The 25,812-nt window shown below is 36.0% G+C and overlaps 1 protein-coding gene and 1 pseudogene across 1 annotated transcript in view; one reads left to right on the plus strand and one right to left on the minus strand.

Moving 5' to 3' along the window:
• Positions 1-25,812, plus strand: part of LOC128780200 (uncharacterized) — a 486,095-nt gene that overhangs the window by 192,512 nt on the left and 267,771 nt on the right. The window lies entirely within an intron of this gene.
• On the minus strand, positions 523-1,665 carry LOC112305037 (PCI domain-containing protein 2 pseudogene; annotated as a pseudogene).

The following is a 25,812-nucleotide window of genomic DNA, read 5'->3' on the forward strand; positions in this document are numbered from 1 at the left end:
ATGTGGCCTGTGGGCCCTGTGACTAGGGAATCATAGCATAGGCAGCAGCTTGGCCAAATGGGGACAAATAATCAGTTAAATGTAATTGAAGACAATTTATTAAGTTATTTTTTGTTCTTGTTTTTGGTATGCCTGAGGATATAATAAAGAACATGCCATTTGTATGAATTCAGGATGCCTTTTTAATAGAAAGAATTTTATAAAAAGTTACAGTGATATATTTATGGATATCAATTATGAGAAGTAAACTGTAGCTGCCTTGGAGATAGAGCCTCCTTCACAGAAGTTTTGTGAACATTCCAGAGCCAAAGGAGTGGTCTGCAAAGTCTGAAAAAGGAATTCCAGCTATCTGTGAAGTTACCAGTAGTTCTGAGTGATGAGAAGATTTTAACATGTTCATGTATGTTGGCAAACTCAGTCTCAACAGCCCTGGGAAAAGAGCCCCAAAGAGATTTCAGCTACAGTGAATAACATCACAGCAAAGGACTGATTTCATCAGAGGAACACACTCCTCAGGACAGTTCAACACACTGTAGACAGCAAAGGGAATGGGTTTTCCTTGCTAACAACTAGCTTCTGAAGCTAATGTGATGTATAGGTTTTAAAGTGACCCATGTATATCAGGTTGGCCAGAATGTACTGGATGTCCTCAGTGTCCACATCTTCCACTTGCATGAATTTCAAGGCAACTAGAAAAACATCCAGAGATAACTGGTGTGTTTTGAGTAACAAGTACACTTTCTTCAAAACACTTTAGCTTCTCAAGGGTAAGGAAGGTACCACAGCAAATAAAAAAGGTCTTGTGCTTTGTCAGAGCCACATTTGATAGGAGCATGCCTCCTTTTACAGCCTTGGTTACTTCAGCAAACTGCAAGAGATGATACTTTTTCAAAAGCTCAGGGGTTGGCCTATGACCCAACAGCATTTTTACTGGAAGTATCTGTATCAGAATCATCTAATTGTTCTTCTGACTTAAATGGTGACAGTGCTCAAAGGCAAAAGACCGGTACTCCTCGACTTGCTTAAAGTCACTGTCAAACATGGCCTTTCATCCAACATAGTACCTGTATGTCTCCCTCTGTGCCGCCCTATAATCATCTTCCAGGTTGGAGCTGTCAGTGGCTCTGACGAAGGGCTTACGCAAATGGAGTTTGTTGATTTAAAGTAAACCTTGAATAACTGATGCACCAGAAACAGCATCCCCCACTTCTTAGAATCCTCTACACCCTCACGAGTGTCACTGGCACATACACAGAAACAGCTCATCAACAGTTCAGCTGCTTTTTCCAACCTGTCCCCAACCTTGCTTTTTTTCTTTCTTTACCAACTGCTGATCTGCATTATTGTCAAACACTTGAAGGTCAACTGCCATGCCACATGTGACTGGCAGAGCCCAGTTTTCTTCTTTGAGGGCTTCCCGTAGAAAAGATTGGGCGATGACAATCTGGCATTTGTATGCATCTACAAAGTCATGGGTTCTGTACTGCATAAGTGCACTTTAAATGAGCTTGCAAGCATTTCATCATAAGTGGATTCCCAAATGTGTTGACACCTCTGTTCCGGAGAGGCGGACTGAAGCTGTGGGCTGGCAACATAAGGATGCTTGAAAGACACCAGCTGCACACCGGATGCCCCATCTCTGGTGCCGATTGCTTCACAGACCATCTAAATGATTATGGTTTCTCCATCAGGGAGTGATATAAAGGTTTTTTAAAATAAATTTATTTAACTAAAAGAGAAACAAGTAGAATTAATGAAAAACGTATTTAAATTATAAAACAGGTAAATACATAGATATAGGAAAGACAAAAATATGTGAAAAGGGTACTCAGCATTTAGAGACCTGAGGAGATTCATTAAGGGATATATGAAAAACTAAAATTTAGAAAGTTTTTTCAGGAAAAACAGACTGGAAATAAACAAATGATAATGCAACTTGGTAAGAGCTAGGATAGATTATGAAAGTATGTCTTTAGGATCCTACCAGATGCTGAAGATGGAGCATCAGACCCAAATTGTCTTGAGTACTGCTCATTTGATCTCCTGTATCTGCCCTTACTTGAGTGTGTATCTTGCCTCCTTAGAAACTACATCATGTGGCCCTGAGAAGGAAGGGTTCTCTCTGTTTCATCATGTCTCCATACAGTAGTACATACATGTAAACTAATTGTTGTTCCTAAAGCCAATAAATAAGGAAAAGGTTTTGTTTTTCATGGATCTAGTGGATAAAATAGAAATGTATGTGCCTTTTAGATTTTTCATCTTACCACATCCCAGATTTATAGTCTTAGTATCTCTTAATTAGTAATTAGAATTCTCTCACTTTTTAAAATTATATTTTACTGATTATGCTATTACACTTGTCCTGATTTTTTCCCACCTCCACCCAGCAACCCCCCACTCCCTCAGGCAATCCCCCTACCCTTTTCATTCATATAAGTTCTCCGGCTACTCCCTTTCCTATACTGTATTTTACATTCCCATGGTTATTCTGTAACTACCTATTTGTACTTCTTAATCCTCTCATCTCTCACTCATTCTCCCATACCTACCCTCCCATCTCTTTATCTTTAACCTTCGGCATTATAATTATGATGTGTCTTGGAGTAGACCTCTTTGCATCCATCTTCTTTGGGACTCTCTGGGCTTCCTCGACTTGCATGTCTATTTCTTTCACAAAATTAAGGAAGTTTTCTTTCATTATTTTTTCACACAGATTTCCAATTTCTTGCTCTTTCTCTTCTCCTTTTGGCACCCATATGAAGTGAATGATGGATTGGTTAAAGTTGTCTCACAGGCTGCTTACACTATCGTCATTTTTTTGGATTATCTTTTCTTTCTTTTAAAAAAAATTTTAGTGTTATTCAATTACAGTTGTCTGCATTTTCTCCCCATCCCTCCAACCCACCCCATCCGAACCCACCTCCCTCCCCCACCTTACCCTCCCCCTTGATTTTGTCCATGTGTCCTTAATAGTAGTTCCTGTAAACCCCTCTCCCCACTGTCCGCTCCCCACTCCTCTCTGGCTATTGTTAGATTGTTCTTAACTTCAATGTCTCTGGTTATATTTTGTTTGCTTTTTTTCTTTTGTTGATTATGTTCCAGTTAAAGGTGAGATCATAAGGTATTTGTCCCTCACTGCCTGGTTTATTTCACTTATCATAATGCTCTCCAGTTCCATCCATGCTGTTGCAAAGGGTATAAGCTCCTTCTTTCCCTCAACTGCGTAGAATTCCATTGGGATTCTCTTTTCTTTATGTTGTTGCTGGTTGGTGGTTTTTTCTTCCTTCTGTTCCAAATCATTGATTTGATTCTTGGCTTCATCTGCTTTACTGTTGTTTCACTGTAAATTGTTCTTATTTCAATTAGTGTATCTTTCAATTCTAAGTGGATCTTTTTTATGTTGGTAAGGTCCTCACTAACTTCCTTGAGCATCCTTAAAAACATTATTTCAAACTCTGTGTCTGATAAATTACATATCTCCATTTTATTTAGCTCTTTTTCTGGAGTTTTGATCTGTTCTTTCATTTGAGCCATGTTTCATTGTCTCCTCATTTTGGCAGCCTCCCTGTGTTTGTTTCTGTGTATTAGGTAGAGCTGCTTGACTCCATATCTTGGTAGTGTGGCCTAATGCAGTAGGTGTACTGTAGGGTGCAGTGGCACAGTCTCTGCTATCACTCAAACTGGGTACTCGAGGTGCACCCTTCATGTGGGCTGAGTACACACTCCTCTTGTAATTGAACCTTGGTTGCTGTTGGCAGATCAGTGGGAGGGATTTACCCAGACCAGTCAACTGCAAGGACTGGCTGTGACCACTCACCACCAACCTCCACCCTCTGTGGAGGATCACCTATGCAGTGGTGGGGTGGTGGTGCTCTGATGTGGCCTGTAGCTGCCACTGGGTGTTCTGGCCCCTGGGGTTTCCCGAGCAGTGCAGGCCAAGGTCAGCCCCCACCTGTGTTTTGCCTGGGGCTGCCCTATCTGAGCTATAAAGCAATCTGAGATGGCTGCTACTTGAGCTGAGCTTGGAGTTTTTTAGGTAAAGCCAAGCTGTGAATCTAGGTGCTAGTGCTGGGCCTGGGGTTCATTGAGGCCAGCTGCTGCTTATTTGAGAGGATTTAGGAAGTTGTGAAGCCTGAGCTAAGACTATTCATATGGGAAAGCAGTTTAGGTAGGCCTGTAAATTGGATGAGGTGGAGTCTCTGGGGATCTACAAGGTGAGTCAAACAGTGTTAGCCAGGTTGATGGGATCTTAAATACAGCACCAGTGTGCCAGTTCTGTGGGAAGAGGGACCGGAAAAGGGACAGTGGCCTCTGCTCACCTTGATGTGAGACTCCTCAGCCTCCCCCTGCATGCCATTGGTGCCCCTCAAGCAGTCACCCTGTCACTGGAGCTCAGAGGGAGTGAGTGAGTAGGTGAGTCCATGTGTGGGTTCTTTAAGAGGAACTGCTTGGGGCTCCAGAATTTTCTTCCACCAACTCTATCCCTGCTGGGTTTTGCAGCCAGAAGTTGTGGGGACTTATCTTCCTGGTGCTTGAATCCTGGGCTGGGGGGCCTGGTGTGGGACTGGGACTTCTTGCTCCTGAGATATCCCTTCTGAATTTTTATCTTCCACACATGCATGTGGGACCAGCCCATTCCTGATGTGCGCCCCTCCTACCAGTCTGGATGGATGTGGTTTCTTTAATTCTGTAGTTGTCAGACTTCTGTTCAACTTGATTTCTGATTGTTCTGAGTGATGGTTGTTCTGTGTTTTAGTTGTAATTTTGATGTGGTTGTGTGAAGAGGCGAGCCATATCTGCCTATGCTGCCATCTTGACAGGAAGTCACCCTTTTAGAATTATCTCACGTTTTAATGAAGTACCCTGATGAATGAGTTAAAGCTCTTGGGGAATACCTTACCAAAATAGATCCTGTTTAAGAATAACCAAGAGATGCCTGAATAAGGCTCTGTGTGTGGTGGTGGGGGTAGATGTGAATCCTGGGAACTCAGGATTTATAATATCCTATAAGAGTTCTCCATAAAACAGATGCTCTGGAGATCTGAGTGACTTCACAGGATGATGCGGGGCACAGATCATCCTGTTCTTTCCTTTCTGACTTCTGCTTTTTTGTCTGTCCTCTGGGGTCTCTATAGGAGGCAGATCCCCTGGAAAATAGCACATGGGCTGAGAAGATTCCTGGTTTGGGTATCAGACATCCTGGGTTTGAATCTTAGCTCCGCCACTTGTGAGCTGTATGACCTCAACCATGTTGTGTAACCTCTCTGTTTCCTCATTAGTAAAATGAGATTCATAGCACCTTATTCTTACTAAGTTTTTTATGAAGATTTGGGATAAGGAATTTAAAGCACTTGGCATATATGGTAGGGTCATTTTATAGTTATTATCATGTGAAGAAAAGTTTCCCTGAAAATAATGCTGTGACAATAAAAGCTACAATACCCCTAACACCCAAGTTCAAGATGATCCTGGGGGTAAAAAGGAGAGGTAAAGCAATTGAAGGAGCTGTCAGATCCTTGCACATCAGCTGAGATCTGTTTAGAAGTGCCCCACCCTAGATCTACTATATCACAGTCTGCATTTTATCTAGATCCCTGGGTGATGCTTTTACACATTAGAATGGAAGAAGCATTGTTGTTAGATATTTCTTCTTCCTCTGCTTCTCTAATTTCTTCCTTTTCTACCCAAGACTGGAGGGCCTTGTCACGCAAATGAGCTGCAAACTTCTTTTCTTGAAGCAGTTCACAAATAATGATAATATCGAGTAATAGTGAAGATATTCCATGCTCTGTTGTAAGCACTTGAATCTATTAATTTAATTCTCACAACAGTACTATGAAATGGGTACTGTTATCATCCCATTTTACAACTGAGGAAATGGAGGTCCAGAGAAGTTAAGTTACTAGGGGTTATACAGCCAGTAAACTCAGGTTATGGAACTACAACTCAGGCATTTGACACTGTAGAGTCCTTGCTCTTAACCATCATGGATTCCAGTGTCTCTTCTCTGTCACTCCTCCAAAGCACAGGTGAACTGAAACATGTGACCCAAACAGTGATGCACTCTTCTGTTCCCTCCAGGCAAATATTTTACCCCTAAACTTCCTCAAGGCCATCTGGAAGTGAATGTAGGAATATAAATTCACAAACCTTAATCCACCCCCACTGCTTCTGACAAAGTTCAATTTCTTCTTCCTAGACTTAGGTAGTAGCTTCTGCAGCTGACTTGCTGCCTGTGGTGTTTCTCCTGGCTATTTGAATACTATAGCCAGCATTATCTTCCTAAAGGGCAGCTCAGATCACCAGTTCCTATGTCAAAACTTGGAAAACTTCCCCATTTGAATATAATCCACCTGCCTTTACTGGATATTCCAGTTTCCTCTTAGATCCTGCCTTTCCAAAACTATTTCCAACCATCTTTTCCAACACATGCAAACTCACAGAGTGACCAGCTATATGCTCAGTCTCAGGGGCCATCCCTTTGTTTCCCTCTGGAATGCCATTTCCCATATTCCAACTGTCTGAGCCAGCCTCAGCCCTGCACAGATACTGCGTTCTCAATAGACTTTTCTATGTCCAAAGTCAAGATTTATCTTTTTCTCCCCACCTTTCCTGTCATCTCTGTGCCTTACAGAGATATTTTGCATTAATATTGGGCACGTGCCCTGTACTAGGCTAGTTAAATGTTCTTTGAATAAAAATATTGACCACAGGTAATGAATTCTTAATCTACTTTCAAGCTTGGCTTCCACAGGGACATTTATCCAGCTCTTTCGATGGATTACCTGGCATTTAAGAAATTAAATGATGACATATAAGGGGAGTTAGTAGAAGTTCCCCTTCACCCTGTAGCAGATCATTCTGAGAAATTTGACTCACTCATTGATTTTCAACAGACATGAAAAAACAATGTGTCTTGCATGAATAGTGATGAATAGCTTTGTGGTAATTACTCCCCATTCACCTATTCTCCCTTTACACCTAAGTTTATTTTACACACATACATATGTTTTTTATTTTTATTTATTTATTTTTATTCAGTTACAATTATCTGCATTTTCTCCCCTTCCCTCCACCCTACCCCACATACATATGTTTTTAAACCTACACTTAAAAATAGTTTGAGCTCTATTGTCCAAAGGAGGTCATGTTATAAAATTATGTATGCATACCCTTTGAAGAGACAGCTTACTTGTAGTTATCATGAATGCATGCAAAGATTATGCTACAAAGATGTTCACTGCAGGGTGGTTTATGTTAGCTAAAATTTAAAAATAACTTAAATGTCCAAAATGGTAGTGATTAAATAAATCACCATACTCATATGTCTAATCAGTGGCATGCATTAGGTAAAATGATATTGAAAATGTTTGTGGAAATAGTGTCATGATATATTTTTAACTGAACAAAAGTATATGAAAGAATAGAGAACCCAAAAATAGACCCATACAAGTATGTCCAACTGATTTTTGACAAAAGTATGAAAGCAATTCAATGGAGGAAGAATGGTCTTTTCAACAACGATGCTGGAGCAATTGAACATTCATAAGGCAAAAGATAAAATAAAAATTAGGTAAATCCTGGCATAAACCACATACTTTATCTAGAAAACAGGAGTAAATCATTAGGAGGTAGGAAAAGGCAAGAGTTCTTATATAGGCAAGTATATGGATGATCCACAAAAGAAAAATTGATAGTTTAGACTTTACAAAATTAAAAATTTTTCCTCTATGAAAAAAACCTATTAAAAGGATTGAAAATACAGCTGACAGGATGGGAAAGAGTATTTGCAAATCACATATTTAACAAAGGACTTGAATCTAGAACATATAAAAATTCTCAAAACTTGGCAAGAAATGAAGAATTTAAAAAGCTGAAAATCAAATTAGAAAATGGGGAAAAGACATGAAGAAACATTTCATTAAAGAGGAGATTTCTTTCATATTCTTTTCATAAAGAATATGAAAAGATGGTCAACATCATTAGCCATTAAGGAAATGCAAGATGAACCCAAAATGAGATGTTACTTCATACCTAACAGAATAGATAAATAAAAATTGATAATACCAAATGCTGGTGAGGACACAAAGAAATTAATCACTTCAACATTACTGTCTAGAATGTAAAATGGTATGGTCATTTTGAAAACTAGTTTGGCAGTTTGTTAAAAAGAAAAAAACTGAACATGCACTTAATATACAACCCAGCAATTACATTTCTGGGCATTTATCCCAGAGAAATGAAAACTTAGGTCCATACAAAAACCTGTATATTATTGTTTATTTGTAATAGTCACAAAGTGGGAAAAAATGAATATCCGTTAATGAATGAATGAATTATTGAACAAATTGTGCTACATCCATACTGGAATATTACTCAGCAATATAAAGGAGTGAGCTATTGATGTATGCAGCAATTTGGATCTCAAGGGATCTATGCTGAATAATAAAAGCCAATCTCAAGTGGTTATTCATGCTTGATCCTATTCATATACATTTGTAAAATGTCAAAATTATAGCAATGGAGAATAGATTAATGGTTGCCAGGAGTCAGAAATGGGAAGGAGGAGTTAGAAATGTGAAAGAGGGAAGGAGGATGGCGTGACTAAATGGATAACAATGGGGATCTTTGTTGTGGTGGAATAGTTCTGAATCTTGATTGGGGTATTGGTCACATGAATCTACATGTGTTATAATTACCTAGAACTATAAACAGATACAAACACATAAATGAAAATGAGTACGTGTTAAACTGGTGAAATCTGATTAAGGTCTGAAGATTGTACCAGTATCAGTTTGCTGGTTTTGATATTATGCTATAGTTATCTAAGATTGGGGAAAACTGGGTGAAGGGTATATGCTACTTCTGTGTACTATTTTGTAACATTCTATAAATCTGCTTATTTTAAAATAAAATGTTTAAAAAAAACTATTTTGTTGCACATGGTAACTTGGATAAATTTCCAGGGTATTAGGCTGAGTGAAAAAATTCCACCCCAAACTGTTCCATACCCTATGATTGCATTTATGGAAAGCTGTATATTGATTAGGTGATGAAAATATTACCAGAGGCTCACAGGAACTTAACTCTGAATTTCCCCTAGGAGAAATGATTCTGTATACGCTAATTCAGTGCTTTCAGTGACTTTATGGACTATAACTACTATGAATAACAAGAATCAACTATAATTCTCACAAGAGAAGAATTATAAAGATAGAGAACAAATCAGTAGTTGCCAATGATAGGGACAAAGAGGGTGGTGATCAAGGGGTAGACTATAAAGGATTTCCATAGGGAGGTTTTGTGTAATCGAATAGTCTTGTACATGGATTGTGGTGGTGGTTACACAAATCAATACATGGGATCAAACTGCATGAAAGCACACACACACATACATATAATAGATAATAGGTGTGTGTGCAGGCAAAACCCTGTGAATTCCAAACAAGGCAGAATATAGTTATCAGTATTGCACAAATGTTGAGTTCCTGCTTTTGATACTGTACTATGTTTAAGTAAAGTGTAACCATTAGGTGGAGATGGGTGAAGGATAAGCTGGACACTGTATTATTTTTTAAATTTTTTATAGTTTATAATTACTTCAAAACTTTAGAATTCTACAAGACAATATGTATAATACAACCACATATACAGGGTCTGGCAAAAGTAACGCTATTGAGTGTGATCGGTAGGGTACGTGAGTGCCTCACACGAGATGGACAGCAATTTGAACATTTCACCTAAAATGTCATATAGTATGCTTGGGTGTGATATTGTTATGTCACAGAATTGCATGCTTATGCTTTTGTAATAAAAGATTTTTATGTAATAAAAAGGGCATTATTTGTGCCAGACCCTGTATATTATTTTAAATTGACATCATCTTAAAATTGCAAGCCCTAATTGCTCATCAATATAAAAGTTTAGGGAGAAATACCAAAATCATCTGGGATGATATCATTGTGTGGCATGATAGGGTCAAAGTATCTTTTAATGTAGATTTAGACTTGACTAAAATTAAATTTAACCAAGATTTAGATTTAAATTTTACAAATATAGAGATAATTTTTAATGTAGCATAAATTTAACCTTAGTGTTTTTTAAATAAATCTGGGATCAATTGTAAATATTTGATAGTTTACCTTCATATAATATTTAGTTAATTGGGAATATTAGAAGTTTATTTACCACTTGAGTGTATGCAGCAGATTAGCTTATTTTCTAATCTAAAATATAATAAATGATTTAAAAATTTGATTTTGAGTTGAGAGTAAATAACTTTATTAGGATTATACATATTATTGGAATGTTTAAGAAAACTTGAGATTCATCATGTTTAAAAGTTTAATATAATAGATTTATAAAAGTTAATTTCAGTATTCAGGAAGATTTGTTAAACAATTTAAAGTATTTAAAATATCAATTTCATCCAACATATAACATAGAGAAAATTTATAAGTACATCATAAAGCTTATGGAAAGTTAATTTCGTTAATTAAATACTTTTAAAAATGATAAAGATGTATCAATAGAATAATAAGATTTGAAGTAAAACTTAAAAGCTTAAGGAAAACTGGGTTTATGAATGTGTGACTTAATAAAAGGAATAATAATATTTTTAAAGTAATCCCAGAATATTTTTCATGTGTCCTCAAAAATACCCAACTCTCATGTCTATACTATAGGATACACATACTCATTTCATTGGTATATAAGCATTTCCAAAAAAAATTATGAATCTATGTACTAACATGGAAAAATGATGGTAATAAAAAGCAGGAAACAAAATAACATAATGTAATTTAAATTTGAGTACAGCAGATTAGGTACAACTTCATTTATTTGAACTGTTCTATATTGATACCAACATAGCCACTGAATTTTCCAAGGACCCTGAAAGGTGTCTTCTCAACTTTACTTAGTAAGAAGGCATGCAGGCCTGGAAAAACAGTTTTGAAAAGGTTGCTTTGTTCCTTACCTTCTAGAAATGAAATGAGATGAGTTTGGTGTCAGAACTGTGTTTGAACTCTAGCCCTGACTCTTTCCAGCCTTATCACCTTGAATGAAAATCACTCACTCCAAACCTCTGTTTCCTTTTCTGTGAAATGAAAAGAATACCACCTGCCCATATAAAAGTGTTTGTTGCACAGTAAGCACTTAATTAAAGTCCCCACCCTTCCTTCCCTTTCAACTTCAGGATGTCATGCACCTCCTACCTGACCATGCCTGTGGCCCGGAACACCACCTCTGGTGACTCTGGTAAAGTGGTTTTGTGTTTCTGCGTGTGCATCTCACCCTTGGTCTTACTATTCTTCAATTTTATTTTTCCTGTGCCTTACTGTCTTCTATTAAATGTATCTCTTGCATTATATTTATGTCTGGATCCAACTTAAGTCCTTTGTGAAAGGTGGGGGTGGGGAGGTCCTGAATAAGTATTGGTTTGTTCCTTTCCCCTCCACTGTGGGAGACTAGACACCAAAAGAGCTCCTCCCTCCCTCTCTTGGCAGTGGACAGACACTTCTGGGTTTATGGGAGCCCACCATCCCACAGAATTCTGTTTAGAGTAAGTCTAGTAAAGAAGTGGCAGCGAAATCATCTAATATGTTCAGCACTTGATTCCTCTAGTGACGGTTAGTTGCTCTGTGTAAAGCTCGCAGTATATTCTTAATCCTCAACTGGATTTCACCTGTTATCCAGCTGTTTTCTGCTTAGGGAATTAAAGTTGATGTTTGCAAGTAACTAAGCAAAGGACAATTAGGAGGAAAATCTGTATTTTAAAGGAGGTGTATGATGCATTTCAAAAATAAGTAAGTGTTCCAGATTACAACCTGGTTTTTTTTGGCTTAATCTTAGCAGTTAACTGTAATATTTTGTTAAGTTATTGGCCAGATCTTTTTTTCCCCCATTGCAAAGCACTATTGTTGAGATTAAACTCCTATTCTCTGAACTTTAAGAATGAAAAAATATGTAAGGGGACTGAATGGTAATGGAAGAAATACAATAAATATTACATTTAATAAAGAATGAAAAAATGCAAATAAATATAAAAACATTTTCTGTTGTTTTGAGTGGGATAAGGATATGTGTACCCTGTGTATGTTTTTAAAATCATTCCACCTGGTCAGAGTGCTTTCGAAAGAGGAAGAATAACTGATGCTTCTTGTTGAGACTGGAAAGTATTGTCATTGCACTGAAAAGCATGGCCCCTCTTGAAGTTTAGTTTTTTACTTCCTTTATTTGAGTATAAAGTGAAAAGGAGGTTTCTCTAAGATGTCCTAATAGAAGCTTTTGAATGATGTGCAGAGATAACATTGAGGTGAATGGAGTCCATCAAGATTTGCCAGAAGTATGAAATAATTATCGAAAGGATTCCATTAGAGACGAAAGCTACCTAGACTAATAGAGACAGAAAAGGCTGACCCCTTTCTGGTTCTTAACTTTCTCTAATGGATGGCCTTAAGTTGAAATCAAGATTCAACTGGATCATTGATTCATAAAAGAAAAATATTGAGATAGTGGCATATACGCAAAAGCTGGAGAAATAGTCAGATTTATCTTTTATTTAAAGCTTGGGATGAAATGTATTTTTATTATTTGCTGAGGTTTGTTTGTTTGAGCTCATTGGAATGGAAGCTAAACAATTGGATATATTCTCATGAAGTAAATAGTAGTTTTAATGAAGAAAACAAAGGCTGCCTCTAATAAGTACCGCATCAACTCAACAAAAAAAATCTACAAATTTTTAAAAGACAGCTGCCATTATACATTACCTATTAGATAAAGCAGAGAGTTCTTTGGCTAGTAATTGACATGTGTCAAATTCTGCATTTTCCAATGCACACTTCAATAACACACAAATATGCACACATACACACATGCACACACGCCTAGCTAGAGTAAAATGGGTCAAATACCTGAAATTATCTAAAATCCCCTGTGTTGGCTGAAAGCAGTAACTGATGGCTTTGCCTCGAGTTGTTGCAAAGCGCTTCACTGCAGCTGGGTAGAAGTGTTCTGAGTGTCAGATTGGTAATTAGCTGGTCTGTTATGGAGGGAAAATTGCTAATAATAAGTAAAGGTACTGCCATTGTCTGAGTATAGGATCAGCTGAAGTCAAGGATGTCAAAGAGAGATGTGAAATTGTGGATGAAGCATTTTGATTGTCATTTTAGTTAATATTAGGTTGCTCCTGATAAGCAAGATGAGCTGAAGTGGCCAGCAATATGAAAGTGGAAATAAAGAACTTACTTTAAAATATGAAACATAGCAACTAGGGTGAATTTTATAATGCTGTATCATTTAAGTGGAAATTTCAATATATTCAATATACTGGTTAAAAACTAGATCATTAATGAATTGTATTAGTACTCAAATTAATATTCTGAGAGACTATAGGAAAATTGAGAATACAGTTAATGAATCTCCTTTCTTGAGAATCATATACGATTGATATAATTTTACACTGAGGATAATAAATGAGTCCACAATAATTTATTCAGCCAATTCTCAATACATTTCTATCAAGATTTTCTAATTTATCTCATTGAAAACTACAAATATTTTAAATTATCAAATAAAATTAGTTAATTCATCCATAAATATTAATAAATCAATATACATACAAACATGTACTATGGAGTATAATCATATATGGTTGAAGTTTTATTAATAACATAAAATGTCTTATGAAATATAAAATAATTTCTTTTAAATATAATATGGCCCTAAATGTTATTCTGAGTTTTTCAATTTCAGAGTAACTTTTTCCTTATTGTGTATCTGTATTATGTTCGTATGGTTATATTTTCAAAATGCTTTCATATTATACATTTTTCAACTTCCTCCATAATTCTGTGAAGAAGATTGGGTAAATATTATTATTAGTTCCATTCTACAGAAGAGAATACTGAGATTTAGAAGGTTCAAAGAAACAATTTACCCGAAATCACACAATAACAAACTGACAGAGTCTGGAATCAAATCTGTCTTCTGATGACTCCCAAAAGTGTGGGATGTGGGTATGGGTGTCCATGTAGGTAGGACACACGGTTACTGTCATTACTCCTCATATTTGAAGATGCTCGTGGCCTCTGTGATAGACTGATTTTCCCAGTGACAGGAGTGGGGAGGAGGAAGAAGAGAGGGAAAAGGACTCATGCTCATGGACAACAGTGTGGTGATTGCATGGGGGTGGGGGTGTGAGGGGACTAAATGGTAATGGAAAAAATACAATAAAATTTTTTAAAAAAGATATATCTCCATCCAGTTTCCACAGTCCCTGTTTGGTGAATGTTTGACTGTTTGCTTAAGATGTTTGTGTGTTTTGTGACTTACTTGTATGCCGTTCAGACTACATGACACCTTTGTTTGAAAACAAGACTACATCATAAAAAAAAAAAGGGAAATTGTTTTCCAAAGGAGACTAGGTTATTTGCAAGAGAGCGTCTCAAGTATGGCCTTTGGATCATGCCAGTGGCTGAAATTAAACTAGAATGATACCAAGGATACCAAGAATTGAGAATATTAGGAGGTTTATATCAAAGCTATCAAACAATATAGATGATAGATAATTAGAAAATGGGGTCAGAAGATTTACTATTATCATTTTTTTTTTCTTGCTTAAAAATCACTTTTAGCCCTGGCTGGTATGGCTCAGCTGATCTCCCACAGACCAAAAGGTGGCAGGTTCAATTCTTGGTCTGCACACATGCCTATGTTGGGGGTTCAGTCCCCAGTTGGGAGGTGTACGAAGGGTAGCAAATTGGTGTTTGTCTCTCACTTCGATATTTCTCTCCCTTCCTTCCTCCCTTTCTCTCTCTCTAGACCCCCTTTCCCTTTCTATCTCTCTGCAAGCAATGAAAAAATGTCCTCTGGTGAGGATAAAAAAATAAAATAAAATAATAAAAATATTTTTTAAAATCTCTTTTATATCTGACTCATGAATAGGAAGTATGCTCTATACTATGCTGTATCTAGGAATGGAGAATACAATTATTTGCTGGTTCTAGGTAGTAGAATTTTATATTTACAGATTTAAATTGTCTTAATGGTCTAGGGTAATTTGTAATTACCTCTTAGGAGTGTCTTGAGAGGTAAATAAATCAATGATTATGAAGTGTCTTCTACAGATTTGACGCTTGCCATGAGAAAGTGACCCAAGCTAAGTGCCCAGCAACTTATCTCTACATCAGAGTTCATAAATAAAGGATTTATCAATGATCTTTGGATATTGATAAGAAAATATTGAAATGCCTACTCAGTTCTTTGTATTATAATGAGGATTTTTGGAAAGAATTTTTCATGCAATATAGTTATAAAAAAGGCCCTTTCCTGCCCCCACTGCAAACTGGTTTACAACTATAATTTGCTTGCAAGGCAAATTCTAATGGTATCAGAATATTTAAATATTATGTGTTTCATCTGTTGATAGAACTGATCAAGTCCAAATGTTAGTGTTGGTTTTGCAGACATCACTGATGAATAATTTGGAAGAAAGAACACTTGTGTATGAATGTTCTGGAAATGCTGAAATGTGTTTAATATATATCAAATATAAATCCCAATAATTGTACATTTCAATTATACTCTGGGCAAAACAAACACACACACACACACACACATACACACCCCAGTTGTTTTCTAATGTGTTTTTCAGGTTTCCAAGTAACTGCAATATGCTGAACGGGGGGTAGGGTAGCCCAACTAGAGTGAGTAAGTCCAAAGTGATTAAAATATGTAGAGCGACAGGCCTACCAGTAAGAGTTTGTTTGTTTGTTTTAACATGAAGGGGATTTGAGATTTCCCAGACATATAAGGGATAATGATGCATATTACAGATTCTGATAGTCCAAATGTCATTTCAATTAATAGGTAATGATATTTATGTAATAAATTAAACCAAGCTAATATTATGGGTGAACTTTAGGGTACAGAGTTATAATATATTCTACATAGTAAAAAAGGAAACAAGGCATTTGGCTTTTTGATGAAATTACCACTGTCAGAATATTTTTAGGGCGAATGTTTAAAAATATTGACATGTTACTAGGTTCCTTTGCCATTATGTAGCTAAGTATATTCAGAATATATAGAAAATCTCCCATTGAAAAGCTCTTGGAGAAAATCTGCAAACTTAGTCAACTCCTCTTGGTACATGGTTCAAGGGGGAGCAGAGGAAGGGAGGGAGGAAGGTTCATTTAAGTTTAGGTTAATAATAAAAAACAATTTTGGATTGTGTTTGCATTCCTCTGAATTGGAAAAAATGCTTTTTTTTATATATTACATAAAGAGAAAGAAAAAATCTCTTAATATTATCCAAGATTTAACAGGTTCAGAGGTCTAAAGAAAGTGCTCATCCTCAAGTTAATAGCTTTACTGAAAATATCTTTAACTGAAAAAGTTTGAAATGCAATTTACATGGAACAAATCAGTTTTAGGTTTCAACATACATTTCAATCTGAAGCCGTTTGCAAAATACAACTACATATATCCGCAAAACATTTCATTTATTTTAGATAAGCATGTGCTTTTGCAAATGAGTTTTCCTTTAGAGTGGGAAAATAGCACCAATTTTTACTTAGAATTTTATTTTCTCGTTATTATACCCTAGGTATTTGTTTTAGTTATTGTTGTTTTTACCTGGATTAAATGATTAACTTTATTTAGATTCTGTATGTCAGTGGCCAGTCCTTGCCTCTCTTCAAAATCTACCCTGTGTTCACAGTCTGCTTGGTTGAAGTTACATAAACTCAACAGCCAGCTAACTAAATGCATTTTCCACTCCTAGAGCAACTAGAAAAGCAGCTAACATTTATTTGTTTTTCTTTTTGTTTGTCTTTTGAGAGAATCAGTCAAATAATATGTGTTTAATTCGAGACTGGAGGAAAATGCTTCATTTATACCTATTGTGCACTAAAATCTCTTTGTTTTGTGTCAACAAAGATACAGGTTACATAAATGTCAACATGTAAATAATTTGAAGTTTTATTTGAAAATGTTGATGTATGGAGATTGGGGCTGTCATTGTGCAGATAAGAAAATAAATGAAGTATTTCCCATGATAGATGAAAATCTTGAGTAAGACCTTGAATTCCTGATTTTTAAAAAAATTATACACATTAGCATTTGGTACACAAATACTGTGCAGGCTGTTCTAAAAAAATGGACACTCTTCTAATTTTCCAATGAGATGTCCAATGGAGGATTACTTTCTGCATCTCAGGAAGGATCAAACACTGGATATTTATTTGGTTTGCTGCAAACTGAAGCCAATAAACTAGACAAAAAAAAGTTCCACATTTGCTTTTAAATTCTTAAGTCTCTAGTGCTTTACCATTGTTTGAAACATTTAAACATTTTGTCACATATTTAAATTACTAATGGGCCACTGAGTCATTTTCTTTATAGGATATCATCCACTATTTGTAAATTATCCATGATCCATGTAAACTTGGGACAAATAGTCATATGTGTGTGGGATTTAGAAGGAAGTTCTCTTTTGTTGTAGACACTACTGCCTCTGTCTTACTTCATTTACTTGATTTAACACTTCAAAACTGATGGGTTGTTTTCTGTGCATGATTTTCCTGCCTGTTTTCTATATCTACTAAGTAACAGGTAATGTCTTAAATTACTTATATTAAATTAGATATACTATAAGATTGGAAATAACTTTCCATGAAAAATAAAGTTGTTATATTTTAAAAGTCATTCTTGAAAAATGATAGCCAGAATAGTAAAAACAAATTTTTAGACAAATATAAATTTTAGGATGAAAATTTGCTAAGCCAGTAGAATAGTGAGAATAAATTTATTGACATAGAGCAGTAGGGAGTATTATAGAATTATAAAATTTAACCTTAAACATGATTTATTTCAACACCCCTATTTATAGATGAAAAAACCAAAAACTCCTAGAGTTCAGTGCCTTGCCTAAAATAATACAAGTGACCAGGAGAGTTATCTATTCATTATTCTACAAATATTGTTGGATAACCTAATATATGTTGAATATGGTGAAAGATCCAAAGATGAAAAGGATCTAGACCATGTTTGATCCTCATAAGAAATTTATAGGGTAGCAGAGTAGAAAGACACTTGGAAATAACTAAACCATAGAGAGAATATGACTTATAAGAGTGATACAAGTAATAGGAATTCTGGGATTTGAGAGAAAAAGCAAATTTTAGATCTCAAATATTCTTTTTTCCTGATTTATCTCTACCCCCACTAGAGTATAAACTCCATGAAAGCAAGGACCTTCCATCGCTGATAAGGTGTTTGGAATATAGTAAATGATCAGTGAATGAACAAATGAATGTTCTTTCCATACTCTAATGCTGCCTCTGAAAAGTAGCAAGTGTGTATGTTTCTGCTAGAAAGCATTTATCCTCCAATAATTAGCTCTGCTCTCTCATTGCCTATCCTGTGTTTAATACTATTCCGGTCATCTGCTAGAGTATAATATTTCTATTTCACTATATTTAAGTATTAAAGTAAAAAGGCTCATATTTATCTTTCAGCTTAAAATATGCAATTTATAAATTATTCATTGTAAAGTACATGGAGTTTAAAAACATGGACAGAGTGAATCTCACTGTTTCTAACATATTGCCAGCATGTATAACACATCTTTTGTAACTAGGAAGATGGCTTTTTTTATATAACACTTGAAAAAAAATTGGCCCCTTTCCATTGTGAAAATTTTGGCTTCTAGATATAGATTACTATTTAAACCCTCACATATACATGCTCACAATTTAAAAACTTGGAAGGATTTCTAATTTTTTTTAAAAAGTGGACATTATTACAAGACTATGCAAAAAAACCTCCTAATACTTTTAAATACAATCATTCTGGTTTAGAGACAGGGAAGAGAGCAAAATGAAATGTCATTTCTAGGTCATGCATTTCAGTATAAAGGACTGGAATGACTTAAAAAGTGTGACAACCTGTTTGGGTCTCCATATGTAAAACAAAATGAAAAAGAGAAAAAAAATCATGTTGGTTTCAGGCATTGGTGCTTGTTCTAGCCAGAATTCTTCAGATAGTTTTTCTTTGATTTCTTTTTTACTGTTGTGCAAACATAATATGCTTTATAAATTTGTTTAGAAATTTTTATGAAAACCATTCACTTTACTTATCATATTCTTATTGAAGAAGATAAAGAGTATTTCTTGCAAAAAATATGACAAATAGAGCAATACTAAGTATTTTTGATAGTTTCATGTAACATTATTTACACTAAGTTAAAACATATAGATAATGCCTTCTTTTTACTCTTCTTGGATAATATTCAAGTATAGGAAAATGTTAAAATTTGGAGGCCATTAGCTAGATTTTTTCTCTGAATTATAAAATATGGAATAACATATAATATGTTATAATCAAATTGGAATTCTGGGCATATGTGATCATTTGATAGAAAATAAATTTTCTTGCCGTTACCAGAAAGGGGAGAGAGCATTAATTTAAATTTAGGGAAGGCTTAATTTGGATAATTATAGATCTCTTTGGTGTTCATATGTTGTGGCTTTCTTGAATAACACAAGTATTTGAGTTTAAATGTGGAAATGTCATATACAAGCATCCATAGAAAAACTGACTGAAAATAAAGAAAAAAGCATGCATTTAAACTGAGGAAATAATAGAGATGATATAACATTTTATTTTGAGAAATGTACATTTAAAAATTATTCAGAGAATTTATTTTATGAAAAGTACTCCAGCACTTTTTGGCAATTTTACTGTTTAAGTAAGCAGATTAAATTTTGAAAATACACAATTATGTGTGACCACTAGAGTAGTCCTATGTCATGAAATATACAGTAATTTGACCCAGTCTGTGCTTTAAAATATCCTAATCATAATTTTAAAACTTTTAAAAATACATTAGATTTAGTTAATTGTAAATTACTATTACAACGTGGAAAGAAGTTATAAAGTCTCCTAGTGCTGACAATACTGTTTAAAAGAAGAACAAGAAAAAGGAGAACAACAAGAAGCAGAAGCCACAACCAATGTAATGCCCAAGTGAGTGTTCCTAGTAGTGGAATTAAATATTTTACATTATGCTGGTTTGTGACTTAGTATTTAGCCTATGCAGTGTAGGGAATGTGCAATATGTGAAAATTGTATGACACACGCACAAAAATTTTCTAATACTATAGAAATAATTGTTTACCATTTTATAATTTTGTAAAGAACAGGACACAAAATACATCTTCTGGTTACAAAACAAAAGTCTAATAAATGTACCTTTGCATGGCTGACTTTGAAGTCCTTATAAATGAGCAATGCATTTTGCGTTTTTTGGTCATTTTCCCCAAGTGCCTTTCAGTTGTAACAATCTGAGTTCAGTTTCCTAAGAAGCCCCTCTTTCTCATTTGTCACATCTAAGAGGTTACAGAGTATGTTTAAACAGATATATTTTCTTTTCGTCTAACCTTGTCTGGAAGATATAGGAAAACTAATTTGCCTTATTTACATATGGCACAATCTATCCAGTATTCAAGGGTTTGTCAGAAACAGGAACCTTGTGCATTTCCATGGTAACCGATGGCATGCTGACAGTATCTGGCTTGTTGCAGCTTCGTCTAGGCAGGCCGGCAATTAATCAGCCATCTACATGCACAAAATTCTTTGTGAGTGAATGGCAGCGCGCCTCTGTAGTGCTGTCTGTGCTTTTACAATTTTGTATTCCTGCCGGGCAAAGTACTTTTTTGTCTCTTCTATTCATTTTCCATAGCTCCCCAAAATGTGCTAGAAAAGCGTATGAGGGGGTGGGGAAAAGGGAAATACATCTACCTGTAATTTCAAAATGACATTATTTCTTCCTAGCATCAAATATGCCAGGGTGTGTTTCTTTTATTCCATGCCTCATAGTGGGTTTGCCTTTTATTTTTTTGTGAGTTTTCTTGGGATTGTGCTACATAGTCCCTTAACCTGTGTCTCAAGGTCCTTTATTGTTGGTGCAAGTAGGGCATACCTACTAAAGCAGGTCCATGCATAAATCATGGCTGGGCCTGTGTCGTGCAGTGTGGAGTCCACAGGTCCTTTTACATCCTTTATCTAGTCCCATCCTCTCAGCTACCTCGAATGGCTGTTATTCCCATTTTGCAGACTGAGATGCGAACAATTGAATGATTCCGCCGGCTTTCCTTGACACGGGTGGGATAGAACGTTTCAGTGCTCTTGCCACTGCGCCTGTGCCGGCGCTGAGACAGAGCCAGTTCCCCTTCATGTGTAGAGATGTTTCAGGGTCCAGGAATCACTATTACTTTACTCTACCATCCTGGAGTTTTCTTCCTCTAAAAGTAGTACCATTTAATTTGTTTATTTGGAACCTTACATTGCCTGGGATCTAGACAAGAGCATAAGCAAGATAATAGTTTGGGCCTTGCCTTAGGTGGTTATTAGAAACCTGTGTTTGAATTTTACCTACAACCCTACCTACTGTCATGTTTGGGGAAGTTGCTTACCTTCTTTCTCTGTAAAATGAAGAGAATGGATTCCGTTATCTTGAAGGGTCTACTCAGCACTGAAATTCTTTGATTGTTCAAATTTTCTAAAACATCATTTTAGTGAGTTCTAGGTAAAAATTAAGATCCACAATTAATTCAGTCTTTTGTCCTTCAAAGATGACAGAATGATTTGCATTGAATTAAATTGAATAAAATTTTTTTATCAAAAAGAGGTAATAAAGATTTTATATCTGGGTAGCTGACAAATTTTAAAAGGTCAAAGTTCACTAAAATCAGATGTGGACACTAGCTTTTGCACAAAATCCACAGAGTAAAAATGTGATCATCTTCAAAGTCAAGTTTCAAACAAAATATATAAAGAAAGTCACAAGTATGTTAGGGCCTAAAGATAAGTTTCTGAAAAGTTTCATGCATTAAAAGAAAAGTTTTTGTTGGGGGAGTTTCAATGGGGGGACAAAACTAGCAACAAAGGTATTTATTCATAGAGTGGAGGGAATTAAAGTAAAAATATATGTAATTTTTAATATTCTCTGTAAGTCTAACATCATTTTATTAGTTTAGGAATACATATTCAATTGTATAAAACATGTTATACATGACTATTTTTTAATAAATTCATTACTTTTATAAAATTTATTTCTTCAAGGAAGAATTACTTATAAATTTTCCTTTAAAATTAAAGCAAATGTTTAAAATAAAAATATTACTTAATTTTGAAAGTAAATCCCATTTCAATAAGATGAGGATGTTTTCTGGTGCAAATATTTTCCAATGTCTCCTTCAAGTCTGTTTTGTTTTGTGAATGACAAAATCTCTAGTATAACTGTTTTCTCTCTCCAATTTTGTGTTTCTACTGTTAGAAAAAAAGTTGAACTGTGTGCACAAATCTTCTCTTTTCTCCAAACTAATGATTCTCCATCCTTTTTAAGTGCTGCAAACACAAGGGTTTCATTTATTCTTTCATAACTCACTTTCTCTTATTTGTTAATGTGCTAATTCTAAGTAACACACTCAATCATATCCCATCTAACACTTTGAACATTTTAAACCATCCTATTTCCTTCCAAGTTCAATTAAATTTGTCAATGATATTCCAAAATAGAATGTTGTCATCCTTACATTTAAGTCCTTTTTCCCTCAGTTTTTTTTCAACTCTTATGTTTACATAGGAAGTTTATGTATCTTTTAGTATAGTATTGCTCATAGTATGTGGTCTCATCTTCTCTGCATGCATAGTGTTACCATGAGCTTTTGCATGTTGTCCCTGAAAGTTTTCACTGTTTCATATTGTCTTTTATCAAGGAGGATTTCTGTCACATCCTTCACTTAGTCATTAATCAAGTATTTAATGAGTTCCATTACTTGGGGTTTTGGAAATACACCAACGACACAAACACTACCCCTCCCAAAAATAAAAAGTGTGGAAAGTCTTCTCTTTGTTAGAAATTATTTTCATTGGTAACTGATATGGATTTAACAAATTAGAATGCATACAAAAATAGATTAGTTATATACCTTACCTTTCTGATTTCCTAGGCTAAAAATGAAGGTGATATTACTTAATTCAGAGTTTTCTTAGGATTAAATGAAGTGTGTGAGCCATCTCACTGATTGCACGCATTCAAAAATGGTAGAAATATGAGGTATCTAAAGCAGTTGGATTTGTTGTTTTGTTTTTTCTTCTTTTTTAAATTATATTTTATTATGCTATTACAGTTGTCCTGATTTTTCCCCTTTTCCCCAATTCACTGAGCACCCCCACTCCATTAGGCAATCCCCACACCATTGTTCATGTCCATGGGTCTTGTGTATAAGTTTTTTGGCTACTCCATGTCATATATTGTACTTTACATCCTCATGACTATTCTGTGACTACCTATTTGTACTTCTTAATCCCCTCACCTCTTCACCCATTACTCCATACCCCCCTCCCATCTGGCAATCATCACAACACTCTCCGTATCCATGATTCTGTCTCTGTTCTTCTTGATTGCTTAGTTTATTTTTTAGATTCAATTGTTGATAGGTACATATTTATTGCCATTTTATTTTTCATAGTATTAATTTTCTTTTTCTTAAATAATACCCTTTAACATTTCATACAAATATGGTTTGGTGATGATAAACTCCTTTAGTTTTTTCTTGTCTGGGAAGCTCTTTATCTGCCCTTGGATTCTAAATGATAGCTTTGCTGGGTAGAGCAATCTTGGCTGTAGGCCCCTACTTTTTGTGACTTTGAATGTTTCTTGCCAATTTCTTCTAGTCTGCAAAGTTTCTCTTGATAAATCAGCCAATAGTAGTATGGGAGTTCCCTTGTAGGTAACTAACTTCTTTTCTTTTGCTGCTTTTAAGATTCTCTTTCTTTAACCTTTAGCATTTAATCATGATGTGTCTTGGACTGGGCCTCTGCATCCAGCTTATTTGGGATTATCTGTGTTTCCTGGACTTGCATATCTATTTCCTTAGCCAAATTAGGGAAGTTTTCTTTCATTATTTTTTCAAATAGATTTCCAATTTCTTGCTATTTCTCCTTCTGGCACCCCTATGGTGTGAATTTGGACCTCATGAAGTTGTTCCAGAGGCTGCTGATACTATCCTCATTTTATTGGATCCCTTTTTCTTCTTCTTGTCCTGATTGGCTGTTTTTTGCTTCCGTATGTTCCAAATCATTGATTTGATTCTTGGCTTCATCTACTCTACTGTTGTTTCCCTGTAAATTATTCTTTATTTCAATTAGTGTATCATTCATTTATTACTGGATATTTTTTATGCAGTTGAATTCCTAACTTAAATCTTTTAGCATCCTTATAACCAGTGTTTTAAACTCTGCATCTGAGAGATTGCTCATCTCCATTTTGTTTAGCATATTTTCTGGAGTTTTGATCTGTTCTTTCATTTGGGCCATGTTTCTGTGTCTCTTCAATTTGGCAGCCTCCCTGTGTTTGTTTCTATGTATTAGGTAGAGCTGCTTTGACTCCATGTCTTGGTAATGTGGCCTAATGTAGTAGGTCTTCTGTAGGGTCCAGTCACACAGACTGCCCTATCACCCAAGCTGGGTACTTGAGGTGTACCCATCGTGTGCACTGAGTACACCCTCCTCTTGTAGTTGAGCCTTGGCTGCTGTTGGCAGATCAGTGGGAGGGCTTTACCCAGGCTAGTCAGCTGCAAGGATCGGCTATGACCATTGACCACCAACCTCCACCCTCCGTGGTGGATAAGTTGTGCAGGGACAGGGTGGTGGTTCTCTGACATGGCTACCCACTGGGTTTGTAGGCTCTAGGGTTTCCTGGACAGTGCAGGTCAAGGTTAGCCCTTACCTATGTTTTGCCCAGGGCCACCCTGCCTGAGCTATAAAGCAATCTGTGATGGCTGCTACTTCTGCTGGGATTGGAGATTCCCAGACAAAGCCAAGCTGTGAATTTAGGCTAGCTACTGCTAGTGCTGGTCCTGGGGCTCAGAGAGGCCAGCTGTGGCTTGTTTGAGAGGATTTAGGAAGTTGTTAAACATGAGCCAAGACAGGCTACTCATATGGAAAACCAGCTTGGGTGGGCCCGTATGTTGGAAGGGGTGCAGTCTCAGGGGACCTTCAGGGCTGGGCAAATAGCATTACCCAGGTTGATGGAGTCTCAAGTATAGCAATAGCCCATCAGCTCTATGTATGGCCTCTGCTCGCCTTCATTCCAGAAACTTCAGTTTCTCCCTGTATACCACTGACGCCTTTCAAGCTGCCACTCTGCTGCTGGAGCTCAGAGGGAGTGAGTCAGAGTAGGTGAGTCAATATGTGGGTTCTATAAAAGGAGCTCATTGTGGCTCCAGCAGTTTCTTCCATTTAGTAAATCCCCACTGGTTTTTGCAGCCAGAAATTGTAGGGACTTATCTTCCTGGCTTGGTACCCTGGGTTATGGGGCCAGTGTGGGGTTGGGACTCCTCACTCCTGAGATATCCCTCCCAAACCTTTATTCACCACACATGGTTGAGGGACCAGCCCATGTCACATCTGCACCCCTCCTACCTATCTGGATGGATGTAGTTTCTTCAATTCCCTAGTTGTCAGACTTCCATTCAACTCAATTTCTGATGGTTCTGAGTGATGGTTGATCTACACTTTAGTTGTAATTTTGATGTGATTATGGGAGGAGCTGAGCCATGTGTACCTATACCACCATCTTGACTGGAAGTCCATCAGTTAAATTTGGATTCAAGATAGTGGATGAGTAAATAGAAGCTACACTAACTTCCTCCCAGGGCCAATCTGGAATTACAACTAAATAGTAGAGAAATCATTCTGAATAACCATCTAAACACTAGCTGGAGAGAAGTCTTATAA

This window comes from Desmodus rotundus, chromosome 2 (genome assembly GCF_022682495.2).
Source record: "Desmodus rotundus isolate HL8 chromosome 2, HLdesRot8A.1, whole genome shotgun sequence".
Lineage (NCBI taxonomy): Eukaryota > Metazoa > Chordata > Mammalia > Chiroptera > Phyllostomidae > Desmodus > Desmodus rotundus.